General features: G+C 41.1%; 1 long non-coding RNA gene across 6 annotated transcripts in view; it reads right to left on the reverse strand.

Moving 5' to 3' along the window:
* Nucleotides 1-403: 403 nt before the first annotated feature.
* The window catches only part of LOC130152119 (uncharacterized), a 34,752-nt gene continuing 20,391 nt past the window's right edge, over nucleotides 404-14,764 (reverse strand). For 4 of the 6 annotated variants that reach the window (XR_008822883.1, XR_008822884.1, XR_008822882.1 and 1 more), the window contains one exon: nucleotides 404-14,152. This is a non-coding gene — a long non-coding RNA (uncharacterized LOC130152119). The remainder of the gene's footprint in view (nucleotides 14,153-14,764) is intronic. The other 2 variants (XR_008822881.1, XR_008822885.1) reach the window with 2 other exon arrangements.

Consider the following 14,764-nt stretch of genomic DNA (forward strand, 5'->3'; position numbering starts at 1 on the left):
AGTCACTATGTGGATGGTAGGTCTAAATTCCATGTAACAAAACATACAGCTGATGACTAAATTTTGGATATTAAGATCAGTTTTGGTTCCACTATCCAAAAAAACTTTAGAAATAGTCAGCTGAGGTAGGAAAACTACAGTGCACAGTGGTGAATGATGATTGGATGCATGTGTTTAAAATGTCCTATAAGTCCAGAATAAGCAGAATCATGATGTCATAACCAGATGACATTAAAGGACCAAATATTTACCATACATAAAGACAAAAAGAGTCTGTATAGTTTATTCATGGGAATTTTTATTGCAGATACCAAAGGCTATTATAGATTAGCAGAAATCAAGTATTGGGGGGGGGGTATATATATATATATATATATATATATATATATATATATATGTTAATCTTTGATCTCATGTAAAACATGGAAGGCAGAAAATATTTTGTTTTAGATGTCCCTGAGCAGGAACCATTATCTAGGCATCAAGTGCAAACACATTACAATCAGAAGACTTTTTCAGAGGTATGAAAAAAATTCCACTAAGAGCAGGAAGTAGAAATATTTGAACACTTGGAGCCCTCAAAACTAAATCTGGATGCCTCTGTGTAAGGCAGGCTCCAGCAGCAGCGTCCCTCCAGGAGCTCTGATCAAGCAGTCTCATGGTCTCAATACCTGTCCAAGCAGGGACACACACTGAATATTAGCATCTTTCTGAAGCTGCTTAATGTATTGGGCTCTTTTTTTAACCTGTTGGTAACCTGACTTCTCTTGTATCATGTAACATGGAGTAGTCTAGCCTTTTTCCTTATTAATATAAAATATACAAGTATCCACTTATGAAGACTAGCAAAATGCTGCCTGCCTGTTGTAAAACAGCAAATATTTTGTACAGAGGGAAAATTCTGACCTGCCTACTAAATAAGAAGCACAAACAGTTTCTTATGTATGGCCCCCAGTGAACTCATCCCATTTTGTGTGTATTGGAGCTTTGCAAATCTCCAGAGTTTTGTGTTTAGCAAAGCAGATGTGCAAATGGAGATCCTGGTGACCTCACCTCTGAGAATCAGGCCTTTGACATACATTACTCTCCTGCTGACAGCAAGAGAAGTGCGGATCAGTTGGCATTTCACACCTGCAACTAATGTAGAAGTTGTAACGATATAAGTGAGCATTAGGAATAGAAGTGATGCTTTGGACACGAACCAGCTATATTTAACAGGAAAGGTGCAAATCCACATTACGACTCAAGATGTGTATTAGCTGCAGCCCTTCTTTAACCTGGAAAGAAAGAATTATATCCAAGGGAACTTACCTCAAAGAGTTTCTCTTTCCTTTGGCAGAAGTGATGATTAGGCTAAAACTGGCCATTTGTTTTATCTGTAGTTGGGGAATATATGGTTTAGTATGTACAGCTTCAGCTGGTAGGCCAGTCTTTTTTCAAGGTCCTGATCTACTACAAATACCTCTTCACCATCAATAGAGCAATGAACCTGGAGCAGAGCCGAGGACCTTGCCCAGCTCCTTTGGTCTGGACTGAGCTGGCCTGGAACATCTCAGGGAGAATGAGACCTTGCTGAGCATCCCAAGTTTTCAATCTCCCCTGTGCCTTGGGAGGTCTGCACTTTCAGACAGGCTCCTGGGGCCAGGAATTACAACAGCTTTTCACCCACTATTTTCTTGTTGGTAACATGCTCTGCACTGCTCCTTTGGCCTTTTGGACTTCTGATGCTGCAGTGTGTATTTTCATCTAATATTCATCACTGATGGATTCACTGAAGCAGATCTATCATCTGCAGAGTATTTGGGGTTGGGCACATGCAGGACAACTGGAGGATCGAGCTCAGCCAGCATGGGGTTATGAAAGGCAGGTCTTGCTTGACTGACCTGATCTCCTTCTGTGACAAGGTGACCCACTTAGTGGCTGAGGGAAAGGTTGTAGATGTTTTCTACCAGATTTTAGTAAAGCCTTTGACACCGTCTCCCACAGCATCTCCTGCAGACACAGGCTGCTTGTGGCCGGGCCAGGGGTGCTCTGCCCAGGGTTAAAGGCTGGCCGGCCGGCCGAGCCCAGAGAGCGGTGGGGATGGAGTCACATCCCGCTGGTGCCGGGCACACGGAGTGTCCCCAGGGCTCAGCGCTGGGGCTGGCTCTGGTTCATATCTTTATCAACGATCTGGATGAGGGGATGGAGTGCACCCTCAGTACGTTGCAGATGGCACCAAGTTGGGTGGGAGTGTTGATCTGCTGGGGGGCAGGAGGCTCTGCAGAGGGGTCTGGGCAGGCTGGACCCACAGGCTGAGGCCAGTTGTGTGAGGTTCAACCAGGCTCAGTGCTGGGTCCTGCCTGTGGGTCACACCAGCCCCACACAGCGCTGCAGTCTGGGGTGGAGCTGCTGGGAACTGCCCAGTGGGAAAAGACCTGGGGATGCTGGCTGATGGCCAGTTGAACATGAGCCAGCAGTGTGCCCAGGTGGCCAAGGAGGCCAATGGCATCCTCGCTTGTATCCAAAATATTGTGGCCAGCAGGACCAGGGCAGTGATCATCCCCCTGTACTCAGCAATGGTGAGACCACATCTTGAATACTGGAAAGTAGGAAAGATTTTCTTATCCAGAATAACATAAGCTATAGATGAGGTATGTGTGAATACTTTTGTGTAACATGATTGTATATACTCTGCAAAATGTGTTTTGGATGTAGTTGAGAATAGTAGTGTATGTGACTCAAATCAGGTACATTAAAACATGTAGGAAGGTATAGATAAAGGCAAGAAAAGAGGAAAGAAAACAGATGTGGAGACAGCTAAAAAGATGACAGGTGTGACAGGCAGGATCAGGTAGGACAAATCCAAAGAGTTTATAAGAAGATGAAAAATGACTGTCTGGAATTGTACCTTTTGTATTTCACCACGATGAAGTTATAGTGCTTTTTCTGCTCGTGATGCAAACGAAGCACTGAAGTTCTGATTCCCCCCCCTCCCTGTGTAAGATGTCCTTTACACTGTGATGAGATCACTGGTGTATTAGTTCATGTTAATCTTTTCAGAAAGAAGCCAGGAACTGCAGTGAGGTCATGACTGCAGTAATGTCTAAAAGGATGGGTTTATGGAGGAAAGGAGAAATTTTCCTCTCATTTAGCAAAACTGTAACAGAATTTGCCGTTCTCAAATGTGTTGGACAAGTTTGTCTTTTTTTGTCTGTTGCATGTTTTTGCTAAAGACAACCTGCTTCATACTCTCTTTTTTTTTTTAAGTGTTGCAAAAGCCAACACAGCTTGCAGACAAAGCACCATGCTAGAGCAGTGCTCCATTTGAACACATGATTTAGAAGCATCTTTACCCGTGGTACCTGCCCAGCCACACAGTCAAGATAGAGGGGTAAAAAAAATCAGACTCTTGTGATGACCTGAATGTCCTCACATTAGACCTTCTGTATCATTCAGGAGGCAAATGCCTTACTGAGAGCATCCTTGTTCCCATCTCTTTCAAGGAGAAAAAACCTTGGGGCACCCCCCAGGGCCATGGTACCACTGTTTAATATGACATATTTGTGCCTCATTGATCAATGGAGTAGTGTCAGGCATGAATTTGGACTGTGACATTTCAGGCAATGGTGGTGATTTGGAAGTGCTGAACTTTCACTGTTAGTCTGATTTTTACCTTTTCCACTCTCTGTTTGCTAAGTGAAGTGACAAGACAATGATATAATTCTGAAAGGTCTTTAGATGGATTTAGTACTGGAAAGAAATATGTAGACAGATGGAATCATATGCCTCACTTTACCATGGCCAATGTATTGTATTTTAATGTCTTCTAATGAACTTTAAAATTACTCCCCAGTGTGCTTGCTGCCTGGGTCAGAGGGGTTATTCTGAGTTTGCTGTCTTCCTGGATTCTTAAGGTAATTCCCTCCGGATTTGTTGGGTCAACAACAAAGTGGTGATAACAAATACACTGCTGCTTTAATCCAGTGCTATGCTTTCTCTCTCTTTGCAATGTGGATTTGTGCGTACTAACTGTTACACTGCTCCTAGTTTAACAACTTCAGGGCATTAGTAACATGCAGCATAAAACCGGTTCCCCTTTCCTATCTAGAGACCAAATGTCCTGGATGATCTGTGTGACACAGCGGATGCTGCGCATTTAGTTTTGCTCAAAATGTTTAAGAGCTTTAGTTGCCCAGAGAGGAGCGAGAGATTAATGGCGTTCATTGATAGTGATGGGGAACTGTGTGCTCTAAATCCCATCGCAAGCAAAGAGCCCACCTCTACATACTACTGATATACATAACTACAGAAAGCCTTGCTATTTAAAAAGACTAATTAATAATGCTTAGTGGTCTAGATTTCTAAGTATGAATTGTCAGGGATTTCAGCAGGCTTAGGGAGGTGGGGAAATGGGTTAACATTACATTGTTTAAAATTACAGGGTTTACCATTGTTTAAAATGATAAGCAGATAGGGTTTCCACACCAGATTGGAGACATTTGTTCTCTTTTATTTGTACTAAAATTTCGGCTTGAACTCACATTGTCATTCTACCCAGACTGCTTCGCAGACGAGCTAATTTGTCTACCTGTGTTCCATTTTAGGCCTTGGTTTTAATTTGAGGATGATTCCTGCTAATACCAAAGACTGGATAGGACATCCATTAAAAGTCTACACAGCAATTGAAATGGAAAATTCCAAAAGAAACCCTATTAGAGTTTTTCTCCATCAAATCAACATTACAGACTTCTTATGCATTTCTTAATTAGACATTGATATTAACTGGACTGTTGCATGATTTAAATCTAGCTCTTAATCTCAGCTATTCTATGCTGCTGTAGTTTTTATGACATCCAACTAGCGACTGCTTTATGCATTAATCTATCTGGAAAACCACCTTCACATTTTTTTTGTCTTTTTTTAGAAGAATAAAGGCCCCAAGAAGGAAATGAAAGCTTTTGGGTTCAGCCATTAGTAATTTTCTGCTTAGTATTTGAAAAATTGCTTATTTTAATTGCTTCATAGAAGAAAAAGATATCAAAGCTAACGTTCTTTCTCTCCAAACTTTGTAATTATTTCTCTCAGACTCTTATTTGAAATGCCTTGAAAGGATTTTCATTGAAATGTAGATTTCTTCTCTTTCAAAAGTACTTTTATTCCCCCGTGCTTCTTTCTCTTTTTTTCCTAGTGACTTCCTCACTAGATTTAGAGCAAAATACATAGACACCAATCTCTGGACACTGTAGTGTGTGTCACACAGATGTCCCTTAAGTGCCATCTTCTTTAAACCTAACCTTCCCATGGCCTGGAGACTGTGCTGACAATTGGCCACGGGTCTTAGGCAACCTGGTATCCTTGGGCTTCCTCCACAGACAGTGAAGAAGTCATAGGTGTTAAAAAGGTTTGCTGTATCGGTCATGCTCATTCTGAAAATTCCTGTGTGATTTACTTTATTAATATCACTACCAAAATCAGGGGAGCCTAATGGAAAAGTTTTATAAATGTTAGTGAGCATGTCAGCCAACTGAAGTGCGGGGTGTGTGATAAAGTCTGAAGACAGGTAAGCCTTGTACAGTTTCAGGTTGTGTTTCCTGCATTTATCCCAAATATCCTAATCCAGGAAGGAATTTGCTAACCAAACCCTGTAGTTAGTTCTGCATTGTATTTAAACATCAGTAGCACAAAGCTTTGGGATCATGTTGGCATCATCAGTAATCCTTGATACAAATACAGCAATAGTAGCAAGAAGTTCTTTATTTCACCTACACATTTTCAGGGAACATTATTTACTAATAGATTATGATCTGGTCAAAATGATCTATACATTCATTACATCTAGAGTGGGCTTCCATAACTCACAGTATCTAAGAATGAGGCAAAACTCACATTTGTTTATAGTGCAGCAATTCTGCTCAGCAAAAAAAAGGTGCAGAGAAAATACTGTCCTAAGCACCTTGTGATCTGCTCTGAGTCCCAGGTGATTTCTCATGCCAGCTCAAAAACATTTTTAAGAGCCGCCGAAGAGTGGGGACCTGGCTGCCTCAGAGACTCCTTCAAAATATAGCTGTTCTCTCTGCAAATAAGTGGCCCCGCCAGCCTAGAGCGGTCACGGCTAAGGTTATCTTGTAGGGGGAATCTTCACAGTGGAACAAAACATTTTGAGAAAAGAAGATTGAAATGAAGCTAAAAGCATTCTCAGTATCAGATTTTACATGCGTTTTTTTGCAATAACACAAAAGGAAGAAAAAGAACAAGAAAATGAGTTAGAGGAAGATGGAGAGAGAGATGGTCTATTAAGCAAAGCTACTTTTTTACTCTCTGAATTTACAGTCCTGATAGACATCTTTATTCAAAATTACTCATTTTTTATATTCAGATACTACAGTTTTCAATACTAGGTCCTAGATTTGTCTGGACAGATTACCCTCTTATTCCCACAATGAAACTTAATTATCCTTTTTATGTCTTCAGATACTTTCAGTCATTTCCTGAACTGTTTCTGGGGAACAGAGAGCAGCTGATGGGTCAGTCAGTAAAGCAAGTACTGTGCATCCCTGTTGGCCACACATTTTTGAAGGCAGAAGCCCTTTGGCCCCAGGTGTCCTTAGAAAGATTTTAAGCACTAGTACCTGTAATTTGCTCCGATCTACTTTTCTGAGCTTTTTTTTTTTTTTTTTACTAGGCAGAGAGTCATCATTTTCTCAGCACCTTTCTGTGTATTACTTGGAAGCATCCAAATCTGAGTAACTCACCTGGAATCTGTAGATGGGCATTTTAATGATTCATCTCCGAGACAAGAATAACCCCTCATGAAAGCCAGGATGTCAATGAATGCATGGTTTAAAACACACCTTGCTGTATCACTGCTGTTGCAGCAGGAAGGAATGAGTCTGAATAATTAGTCCAAATGACTAAACAAATTGGTTCAAAGCAACAGTAGTAGCACAGAGGGTCGTATAAATTGCTGGTATTGAGTGGTTACTAGACTTCAGGACAGTTCATTGGTTTCATCTGTAAAGAAACCTATAACACACATTATCCATTTTCACTACCTTCTGTGTCTGAGCAGAACTAACAAAGAGTAGTTAACACAGAAAGGTTGCATAAGATAACCCAAGCCTTGCAAGTACTAAAGAGAAAATTATAATGATTATCTGTTCAGTCTTTGAGAGCTATTTTTTAGCTCTTATTATTTTTGTCTCACTTATTCAAATAAGAATGTAAAAAAATGTTACAATAAATGAAAATATAAATAGGCTTAAGAAAATCACCCAGTTCATCAGAAAGTAGAGAGATAGCAGTACAACTGGTGTGTGTTATACAATCCTTTATGAATGAAATGCTAAATCCCAAAGTGCTGACCTGGTTAAATTATTTTAATATATAAATAAAGCAGGTGTTGCTGTGGTACACAGGTATGCTTTATTGGATTGAACAAGTAGTGGTCACATACAGTTTCACAACCAGGCTAGGATAAACAACAGACCTTGTATGGACTTTATACATTGTGTAAAACCCAAATTAAACAAATAATTCACTTACCCTGGAATAGTATTCATATTCCAGTCATATCTCTGCATGGAAGTTGCTTCTTCCAAACCCAGCTTGTGACCCCAGCCTGAAAGCAGGGAACAGGATGGTGCAGTATCACTGAGACCACATAGTCTGTCATACCAAAACCAGAGATTAAGACAGCACTGTGGAATAAAACACAAGTTTCTCCGTCACACCCAACCTACATTTTTTCCTGATGAGTTTATCACTCTTAATAATTTCCACTAGCCTGAGAGAACAGATAATCTGTTTTCTATAAATACAATAAATAGTGCTTCAAAGGACATGGCACTTATTCAATTCATTGTTTCAGTGATTCAAAATAAACATGAAAAGATGTCTAAGTAGCAGGATCCCGGGGTAGAGGGTCTCAGGCCGAGTCCCCATTTTTGCTGCTGCTGAGTTCTGTCACCTTAGACCTGTCGCTTCAACCTTCAGCCTGGGTGCATTTGCCTGCCTCCATAAAGCAGACAGTTAACACCTTTTATAGGGCTCTTACAGTACAGCTTACTGTACAATCTGTACAGTGCATGGCAATAAACTAGGTCCCGATCTCATCTGTGCCCTCGCTCTGTGTGACTGGAAAATGAGTGATAAAAAATAATAATAAGCTCTGAATAATTATGTATTGTCTTTATAGTGAAGCAGGCCTTGAGCACTGTGAGCTCTCCACTGGGAGAAGTCCCATTTAAAAAATCTCCCTGGCATAAAAATGAATCGGATCCTGTCACATGAATGGCCTGCATTTACTATTCTTTTCACTTACCTTCTAGTCGTTCATTTTCTGAGCTGACTTGTGCCTGTTCCCTGGTTGTCAGCAGGAACTGGGTAACAACAACTTGCTGGCAATAGAGTATTAAATAAACAAACAAACAAACAAAGGAAGAACTGCTGACTCAGCAGCTGCACTATTACAACCATTATGTAAAACAATCAAACAACAAATGCAACTTCTGAACATCATGTGATCCACATCACAAACAGCGAGGGAGAAAAGTGACGGAGGATTTTGACCAGTGCTAATGAATTTGGAACAATAGTGGCTTTTGTGATTGTAAGAAATTCAGGATGGGCCCAGGTTGAATTCTTGGTCTGTCTGAGCAGCAGACGTTCTCCTTCCTGTAACCATTGCAGCATTAAGCACTGGTTCCATCACCTGTAAAAAGGCAACCCTTGGACTAGCTCAATAGTAAGGACCACCCAACTATAGCCAAGAAAAACAGTCAGCATCTCAGGTCTAGGACATTGAAAAAGTCGGGAAGTTCAGGAGGGTGCTTCACACAGCTCTAAGTGTGATACCAGGGCTCCTTGTTTCATCTGGGAGATGAGGAAGGCACGTGCTGCCTAGACTCAGCAGCTCTTAAAAAATGTGACAGTTCATACCAGCTGCACCGGGTTTGCCCCAGGTGTGGGGCATCTCCCCCAGGACGATGGAGCAAAACAGAACAGGGCAGAAGCAGAAACACCACGAGTAACTTAATGAATGCTTTGGTGGGAAGAAGGAGAGATTAATTATAGGGAAAATCTACTAGCCATTAAGTGTCCTGGAGCAACTATTGCGACACAGAAGCAAGTGAGTTTCTGTGTGGCTTTAAGACATCTGCCCTAAGGAAGCATTTGCAATTGAAACTGCATCCTCTTTTTCTTAACTCTCCGATTCACACAGGCCAGCAGTCGCCTTGCTAAATGAAATGCTTCTTTAGGGAGACCAGCTGGCCCCAGGGACTGGTAATGCAATATAGTGCCTTTCATCTCTCAGCCATGAACCCAAGTCAAACAGAGTTTGGTAAATGGCCAATAACCCTTACCATCCTAGGGGCTGTTTGGTGACCTGTGCGAAATGAGGAGGGTCATCTCTGTGTCTGTTTACTAGAAGGCAAGTGTCAACTACACCATAAAAAGGGACACAGTTACTACTCATTATCACCCAATTTAACATTCTGAAGCCAAAAGAATGAGCCCAGAAAATTCAGCCATTTTCTTACCCAACAATGGCGGTCCCAGTACATCAAGGTTTGAAGAACATTAATGAGGACAGTTGCATTGTAGCAAACCAGGCTGTGCCTCTCCTGCGGACAAGAAATCCAAATCTGATCTACTCACAGTGGCATGTGATTGCAGTACATCCCAGATCTACTTGGAAATCCCCAGGAAGAATGGTTTGGGTTTTAGGTGCAGCAGGCACTGAAGCATGGCCGTGAAGTTACAGAAAGCTGCAGACTTCGGCAAATCTGCACTTAGGGTCTTAAATAGACACAGGCAACCTGCATAGGGCCACAGCATCCAGCACTGACAGAGTTAATGTGCTGAGAACTCCGTCACTGGAAGGCTCTGTTCCCTCACCCATCATGAATATACTGTTCTGGTTACTAAAATAGCTGTATTTGGAAGGGTTGAAGGCCAGAAGCGCACCGCTGTACCCATTCTTGCCCTATGCACTGCTTGTTTTAAGGTCAGACCTTCAGCATCAGGAACCTGTTAGAAGAAAGAGGAATCACTTTAAAAGTTGTTGCCACTCTGGGAGTTACCCTGGAAGGTCCAAGAGGGGAAAGGGAAAGGCAGGGGCAGATAAACACTTAGCCACATGAAAAATCAGCTGCCCCTAATTGCAATAGATCTGCATAAAGCTCTGAAAGCCACCCAAAACTCCAGCCAGCTCATTCTTACTCATAGTGTTTCCAGTCACCACTACCATTTTGTAGCCCTGCTATGCCATAGCAATGATAAGGTCATTGTTGTTGTCAACTGTGAGTTACTGTTTAATCCCTACTATCTTGATTAATTGCATTAAATTGATATACCTATGTTAATTAAACAGAAGATGGCAGAGGCAGCTTTTACCTCTTATTCTTTTGTGTAGATCATTTCTCAGGGCTTCACAGGTTGTGGAAAAATAACAATACAGACACACCACACATCATATTTCAGCTCGGCTGATAAAGCTATTTTACTCACAGTGGTCCATGATTTTTTTTCTCATATCACAATATAGGCTTAATTACCAGGCTGCTGCTGCGTGGCAGCTCCCCTTGCATTATTTTTTTTTTATTTGTATTATTTGCAAGTTGTAATCATGTTTTTCTGTCATCCCCAAGCAATGTGCGTGCGTGCGTACAGGCAAATGCCAAGCCTGGAAAGGAAATTTGATGCGTGTCCATGAATTGGAGTTTTCAAACTTTGGCTGAAGATTAGTACATGTAAACATAGCTCTGCCCCCTTCATCTTGGATAATTGGTCACAAATGCTACTTGACACTTCTCAAATCAGACACTTTACATACTTCTGAGCATAGCTGAACTTTTTTGGCAGGAATTAATTTGCTTTGCAACTCAGCCGCTCATTCCTGGCTTGATCCCTACTCCAGTGATTTCAGTGCAATGTTCTGCCAGTGCGAGAAGCACAGAGGCAGGACCAGATCTGTTTGCTAGCGTTGACAAGCCTGGCTTTGTTGAATCCCTCAGAAATACAATTACTGCAGCTAATGTTCTGCCCTTTGCCAGCCTTGATTAACAATGGGATTTTTACTTTCGGGTCCCTCTTTCTATTCCAATTACTGTACAAGTTACATTGCATCAGGGGACGTCTCAGAAAAATGAAGAAGTCAATGTAGCATCACCAGAAAATGCAACTTCTGACACACCAGGACCCTTCCACAGCAGCATCAGCTTTATGGCAGATGCCTACAGACACCATCCGCTCCCAAAGAGATTGTCTCAGTTTTCTCCTGCCTCTCCTGCTAATGGTGCATGCTCCAGCAGAGAAGGAGAATCCATATCTGAAGTACCGATGAGGTTTGAAGTAGCCACGGAATTTCATGCTATTAAACTGCCTCCTGTTTACTCTGACATTGCTGTGTGTTTGCTCACCATGCACTGGTACTACAAGAGCTGAGCAGACCATATGCTCACTTAGAAGGGCTGCCAGGTCTCAGGGAGCATTACTGTGCCTATTCCAGGAGGGGTTTGGGACAAGAACACATTCCATAAAGGTTTCCACTAGGAATATTGTATTTTAGCTGGTGATCTGTTTCTGTCCAGCCTCTGAACTGAATGGCAGTTTATCAGCCTATCCATGTACATCTATGAATAATCAATGGAAAATATCATTCACCCTTTATTGTACTGGGATGTTGATAAGCTGCAGCATATTAAAACTGTTTGTTGGTTTGTTCTTTTCAGCTATTAAGCGGGATGTGCACCAGCATGCCCTCCTCATGCTGGTTGCTTCATCCAGAAAATGGAGAGAAAATGATGGAACAATGTCAGTTCTAAAAGAGGGCGAAGGTTCACATGAGTTATTTTAGCATTATTGTCTTGCTCATCACTAACACTAAATCTGTAAATTAGATTGAGCTCCTACCTGCAGAAGTAAAGGATGAAACTTTGTGCTGTGCCTCTGGTATAGGCCATGAGAGGAGAAAATACCTGGTCATACCATCATGTTGCCTTGGTTCTCAGGGCTTCATATAACTCAAAGCACTGATGAGCAGAGGACAGGAACAGTCCACACAATGTTTCTCCAGCCTCTGGTAGCTTGCAGTGAGTGAGGGCTGAACCACCACCCAGTGACAGTCAGGGAACCAGCTGCATCAGCCATAGCTCTGTGTGCTTGGTCCCCACACTTTCCAATCATGGTCTCGTGATGGTTCATCCCTGGAAAGAAAGGTAGCTGGTGTTACAAGAGAGGTGGCAGATTCACTGTGGAGAGGCAAATGCCCTTATTGCCCCTGAATTTGCCATGGAATAATGCAACAGAAGACATTTCATGCTAGTACAGCTTGATTCTTACCTTAAATTAAAGAGGTGGAGACATGTCTTGCTTCCTTCTATTTAACTCTGATACTGGAACCATTATGGGAGTGGTAGGTATAATATGTATAGGTGAACAAGGCACCAATTTGCAGAGATGCAACATAGATCTAAAGCCTGAGCTAAGGAGGAAGCTTAGTTTCCATTACTATTATGTATCACTATATAAATTTAGCTTTCAGGTCCTAAACATTTTAAAATAACGTGTCTAGTGTTAAAATCAAAGAGTATCAGAAAAAGTGAATTACAGGTTACAGGCCTCTAGTATTTGCAGTAAAAGACCTACTATCATAATTACACCTATAGAGTACTCATTTATGTTGTTATTAGGGGAAAAAATGGTAGAATTAGGATGTATGAAAAGAAAATATTGCAGAAGGGGAGCCAAATAATTTAGCTGGGACAAAGAACTACGATGGCTACTCAACACACTTCTGTTTTCAACACATGAGCTCACCGTGTGTGTGTGTGGACCTGCAATGTCCAGGGATTTAGGGAAAACCACTATAGGTCACTGATGCCTAGTACAACTGGGAACAAACCACAGCCCACAGAAAGGCCTGACCTCACACAGAAACCTCCAGCTTGGGAGCTGGATGCCTTTTTGTACCATAGTCTTTGCTAGGTGAGAATAGAAATTGCCCAAATGATTCCATGAGCTTGGTACTTTACAGACAAAAATCCTTCCCCACTGCCAATAAGATCAAACCTAGACTCTTGAACATTTGAAATGAGATTAAAACAAGATAAAAACATCTTTTTTTCAGGGGAAAGATGAATCTCCATTTTGGCTCATTATTTTGTGGTTGGGGCTAATTGGCCATTATTAGTCCATAGGTACCCACTGCTGTAAATCCACTGCATTGCCTCCTGGATGTCATTCCCGAAAGTAAGTGAACTGTTGCTTCAGTGGCTGAAGATTTACTTGTTTAATGCCTGGTGTCATCAACAAATTCAGGCTGCAACGACATCCTACTTGTTTAAGCTAATACACAGCTTTGCACTCTCCTTGTTTTTCTCCCCATTCAAACTAATGGCTTAGTGTTAATGTCTACCATGAACACACAGTTTCCATGCAGATAATTAGAAGTCCGGCTGAGTAGATCACATTATTTAATGTATCATCATTATGTTTGTATTTTTAAAAGCATCTAAACAACATTATTTCTCCTGTAACTCCATCTCTTCAGTGCTCTGACACCAGGGATGAATTGTGCTATGCGTTTTGGTAAAGGTTTGTTTTCTAAAAAATGATGGAACCACTTGGAGTTTAAACCATTGCTGTAATGAGTTAGTAAGTTGTCCCTACTTGAGAAAATTCTTGTGCAGGAGTAAAATTCCTTGTTTGGCTGTGCTACAAGAAACAGGATGATATTTAATTATGACAATTCAAACTCATCTGGTTTCTCCAAGTGCAGACCATTATTGATTTACAGTACTAATATAGAAAAAGCGGAATTAAAAACCTGGTTTATTTAGAAACTTACTTATTCCTAAAAATGTCTGTTCAGCTCATTTTTAAATTTGATTTCTTATCCCAGGTGAATTATACTGCATTTCTGAATCTCAAGAACTGCTTGCGCCTGATAACAGCTGATCGAAGTACCAGCATAGGTCGGTCATTTTGATTGTAAGATTTTTGTTTGTTGCTTTATTGGACAGTGATGTTTGCAAAAGAGAGATTAAGAGCACCAGAGACAGAATTAGAGACCATGGTTAGTGCATGAGACTTAAGGTTAGTATAGGACCTTGGTCTGCAAGATCACTGGCAAATGAAACCATCTTGCAGGCAGAATCAATGGCTCGTTCTGAAAAAAAAAAATAAGGAAAATCCGTGCCAGTGTTTCAGCATGACAAATGAACTTAGGCAAGTTGAAGATAATCATGATTATTTAATATTCCACAGCTTTACAACTCGATACTCTGTGGACAAAAGATCAGAAGGCTGCTGAGTCCAAAGTTTTGAATCTTTGGGTCAATATGCTTCTCATGTCTTCAGCATTTAGTTTAATTTAGGAGGAAACAGTTCTGAGCTAAGATAAGATCTCAAACAAAATTGACGTGGACTCACAACATGGCCTAACATAACAATTTAATCTATCCTGTGCTCCCCCTGAAAGAAGGCTTAATAACTGTGGTATGATTTCACCTGCTGCTTCTAACATTTGCTCATTCTTTTTTCCTGAGCAAATTTGGATTATCAGATGGCAAGCATCTTTGTTCATGGTAGACAAACTTGAATTCATTTAGGATTAATAACAATGGGCTCAATACTGGATTCAATGGCAGTCTTAATGAATGGAGTCTTTAGAAGGCAAATATTTGTTTGTGTTAAAGAGAAATAATTAATTCTCAGTTTGCCTGGGTATGAGGTGATTTACAGCACATATCACAAAACAGTTTCCCTATGTATCCAGCCT

This window comes from Falco biarmicus, chromosome 7 (genome assembly GCF_023638135.1).
Source record: "Falco biarmicus isolate bFalBia1 chromosome 7, bFalBia1.pri, whole genome shotgun sequence".
NCBI lineage: Eukaryota > Metazoa > Chordata > Aves > Falconiformes > Falconidae > Falco > Falco biarmicus.